The sequence below is a fragment of the Dendronephthya gigantea genome, unplaced genomic scaffold (assembly GCF_004324835.1).
Source record: "Dendronephthya gigantea isolate DGI-Jeju-01 unplaced genomic scaffold, DenGig_1.0 000075F, whole genome shotgun sequence".
Lineage (NCBI taxonomy): Eukaryota > Metazoa > Cnidaria > Anthozoa > Malacalcyonacea > Nephtheidae > Dendronephthya > Dendronephthya gigantea.
This window is the reverse complement of record NW_021163085.1, coordinates 499,520-503,933: the sequence shown is the minus strand read 5'-3', so window position 1 is coordinate 503,933 and position 4,414 is coordinate 499,520. Positions and strand designations below refer to the sequence as shown.

Below are 4,414 nucleotides of genomic sequence, written 5' to 3'. Positions count from 1 at the left end.
TTATGTAAAATCTTCAAAGACACCCAGATCACCCCTACGTGACAAATTTACCATGTCAAGTCTCTCTTGCTTTCTACCATGTGATGGCTGATTAAATGACGGCAAGTCAAAATCTGAATAATGTTCCTTTGAGCCAGACCAATAGAAAAACTTCAGATTGGGATCAATTCTCTTGGTTAATTCATTCAGGATTTTCCTCTGGGCATCAAGAAACTGTTTCATATCAAATATATCTCCAAGAATTTCATGCATAAGGCCAATAATGCCTTCAACATCATCGGTTCTGGAGGCACGGGGGTGTTCAGGGGCAATACCACGATCTTGGTATTCTACACGCCGCTGCTCTCTACTCTCCAGGTTGGCTATTAGGCCAATCACGATCTCTTGTGTCAGGCCACATATGCCCTTTATCTTTCTACAATCATAAAATATCAAGATTGTGTTTAAATAAAAATATGTCACCATAAATAAAAGAAGTGAAAAATTTGAAAATTTTCACAGCACTTGCTATGCATAATGCATTGACACAGATATTTAAAGAATGCTTTGACATACTGTAAAACCGAGTAAACATTTTGTGACAGGCTTACCAAACCAAAAGTGATCACTATCACTGTCTTTGATTATTTGTTGCTCTTGAAAGTTTATTTCTATAGTTGTGTCTTCATTGTTGTAATCAACCAATCACAAAGCTTATTCATATGAGTATAGGCAATAATGCACAACGAGCTAGAAACCTTGCACTATTGATCTACTATGTCTAAACATCGCTGTAAAATACCTGTTAACATCCATGTATGTGTAATCAGGAAGGGCATGGTAGTAAGGCATCCAGTCAGCCAACAACCAGTCTTTCATATCCTTACAGTAGAATGATCTCTGCATTTCTGTTGACCCCGCCCATCCACTGCTTTGTGCCAGTTGTGAAGACATTTTATTATGGCAGCATCACTCACATGACCATTTCTTTCAAGGAATGCTATCACTCCTGGGCTTATGAGACGCTCACAGTCAGGGACAGATTGCTTGTTCTTTCCTGTGAGTGCAGCATAAGTTAAACCAGTTGAAGGGTCATGCAAAGCATCCCTGAGATGACGTAAATCTAAACCTGGAATGTGCCCTCCACGAACCCTTGAGATGCAACGTTTTCGTTGTGATTTCGTGATGTATCTTTTCGCCATTTGCATCTATCTCTGGTTGGTATAGGTTATCAGCAAAATTTGAAGGATCAGTTGGATGGACCTTCAAATCATCAACACGTTTCCGGTAGAGGAAGATAGCCATAATGAACTTCAAGACTTCACCAGTGGTTTCAGGTCGCCCAGCATACAACAATTACACATTCCAGATTACAGTATCTGTACCATATGCTACACTGCCAGGCTGTGATACACAGTTGTATGTAAAACTACTGAACCTTTAACCCATGGGTGTGGATCATACATGAATGGGAATAACTTCCTCCGCAAAATGTTGACAGCATTTTCAAATGGCACTGGCTTTTCTTGACTTGACATAAAGAATAGTAGGAATAGCTAGATGACAACAGACTGGATGCCCTAAAAATCAAATTCATATATTTAATGGTTATTTGAAACAAAGCATTTACCAGGCAAATGAATGTAATAATTATTCTCCTTAATCTACAGTATTATGTTATAAATGCTTTGATAAAACCAGCAAATACCTTTTTCATCCAGAGTGAAATAGGATAACATGGTTTTCACATGAATACTTTTTGCTTGTTTTCTTGCATCCCTTGGATTATAGATATTGGTCGTGTTCTACCCATTGTGCGAAGTGAATTAAATTCACCATCTGTTGTGAACCCTGAAATAAAGAGGTGTAATTAAAAATAAATTTACAAGTAATATACCTGGTAAAATATACTAAGTATCAAGATTGGTGTTACCGCAGTATACAACTGTCACAAACCTGCAACTGTCATTCCTTTACTCCTCATAGAATCTTCCAGCTGGATTTCAAGCTCTCTCAATTTCCCATCAGATAAGGACATATATGGCAAGAACCATACAGGAATTGCATAGGGCTTATGGTTTCTATGCTCGTCTGCAATCATAAATACTAATAAATGTGTAGCAGCTGTTCGCTTCTTGGAAAATAAACCTTTGAGGTAGTTCAAAAGCTCCACTTTGATTGAGCACAAGTTCACATTCTTGTCATCAGCACCACCAAGAAAATCATTTAAAGCAGACCGTAGACTTTGTAATTTCCTAATCAAATCATCAAACCCAGCAGCATCCCAAGCCAATTCCATCATGCTTTTTTCAGCTGCCCGACCCTCCTTGACAGCTTTATTGTATGCATCATTTGCAGCTTTCGCACCAGCTGTTAGGAAATCCAAATCATTCTGAAGGTCAATGAGCACTTTGTTGATGTCCCTGAAAATCTAATCTATTCTATGTGTAGAACCAATATTCCTGACAAATGAGCACCTTGCTTTGTATTCTTTATATAGTATTTGTAATGATCCATCACCTAAATCCTCATCAGCAGCCCACAGCCCATGTGTGCTTTCTCTTAAACCTTTTCTAATGTCACATGCATCAGCCTTTATCCACCACCGCCCGTGGAGATTAGCCTCTTTAGCTTTTGTGAGTGCCTGCATCTAAGAAGAGAATAAACATGTGTACTGTACTTGAACATCTGTTAATAACACATTGCAAATGGATTGCTTTTCAATGATCATTAACCCATTGCCGCCGAAGCCGGCCTCTTAACAGATTTTACTCCACCTAATGCCAACAAATTTTATTCTCACTGTCTAACTCAGAGTATTGCAATTGCAAAACCAGTCAAAATTATTGGAAATATTATATTACTCACTTGAATTTCAGCATTTTTTGTAAATCCAGATGTCTCAATGCGTTTTTGGATTTGCCGGGCACTGATGCTTGCAATATTCACCTTGCTCTAAAAAAATATTATTTTTTCAGTTATATGAATCATCAACATTTAATGAATAGGATGCTACTGCAGTACAAACACAAAGAAAAAGACAGTAAATTATGAACAATTAAATATATCGTGACTTGTGACACAATGATTGGTCTATTACAAATTAATTATTTAAGTATATTGTTACACAATCTGTTTCCATACAGCTTAGTGGTTGCTGCAACGCACCTTTATTGGATCATAAATATATGGGTTGTGCTGTTGACATCTTCCTTTGCCATTGGGTTTTATATTATGAAATTTCTCCAATTCTTTACAACAAACTAATCCCAGCGCTATATCCTGTTCAGTCTCTTTTGACATGAATGTCCACAAAGAAGACACATTGAAAGGTTCATCTTTAGATATGGTAGGGGTATTGTCAGGTGGTATAGGAACAATGGTGGTACTAGGTGGGAGATTGTCAGGTGATACTGTAGGAACAATGGTGGTATCATGTGGAGGTTTGTCAGGTGATACTGTAGGAACAATGGTGGTACCAGGTGGGAGATTATCAGGTGATACTGTAGGAACAATGGTGGTATCATGTGGAGGATTGTCAGGTGATACTGTAGGAACAATGGTGGTACCAGGTGGGAGATTGTCAGGTGATACTGTAGGAACAATGGTGGTACTAGGTGGGAGATTGTCAGGTGATACTGTAGGAACAATGGTGGTACCAGGTGGGAGATTATCAGGTGATACTGTAGGAACAATGGTGGTACCAGGTGGAGATTGTTTGGTGATACTGTAGGAACAATGGTGGTACCAGGTGGGAGATTATCAGGTGATACTGTTAAGTCATAAACATATTGCATAATACAACATGACGTAAGTGTCATGTGATCATCTCCCACATGTTGTTGTTCTTGTTCTAACGCCATTGCTTGTAAGACAAAAGATGTTATAATAAAGATTTGGGATATCAATCCGACTTATAGTTTATCCATCGTCATGACTAATATGCTAACAGGTTATGGGCCCAGTGCCAGATTGATTTTCGACGGTGATCAGAAGAAATTCGAATTATGGGAAGTTAAATTTCTCGGCTATTTACGCTTGAAGAAACTCGACACAATATTCACACCACTCGCAGAAGATGCAAATGAAGCAGCAGTAGCAACCGATGCTACCAAGAATGCTGACGCATTCGCAGAATTAATACAATGCTTGGATGATAGGAGCCTAACACTTATCATTCGAGAAGCAGCAAACGACGGAAGAAAAGCGTTTAATATACTACGCGAGCATTATCGATCACAGAGAAAACCACGAATTATCACGCTATACACTGAACTGACCTCTTTAAAAATGACGGGAGACGAAAACGTAACTGATTATGTTCTGAGGGCAGAAACAGCTGCTACTTCGCTTAAAACAGCAGGAGAGACTTTCAGCGATAGTTTGTTAATCGCTATGATTTTAAAAGGACTCCCTCAAACACGTTTTAAGTCGT

General features: G+C 38.6%; 1 pseudogene; it reads right to left on the bottom strand.

The window, feature by feature from the left end:
• LOC114531837 lies at window positions 1–2,629 on the bottom strand (annotated as a pseudogene).
• Between the last annotated feature and the right edge of the window lie 1,785 nt (window positions 2,630–4,414).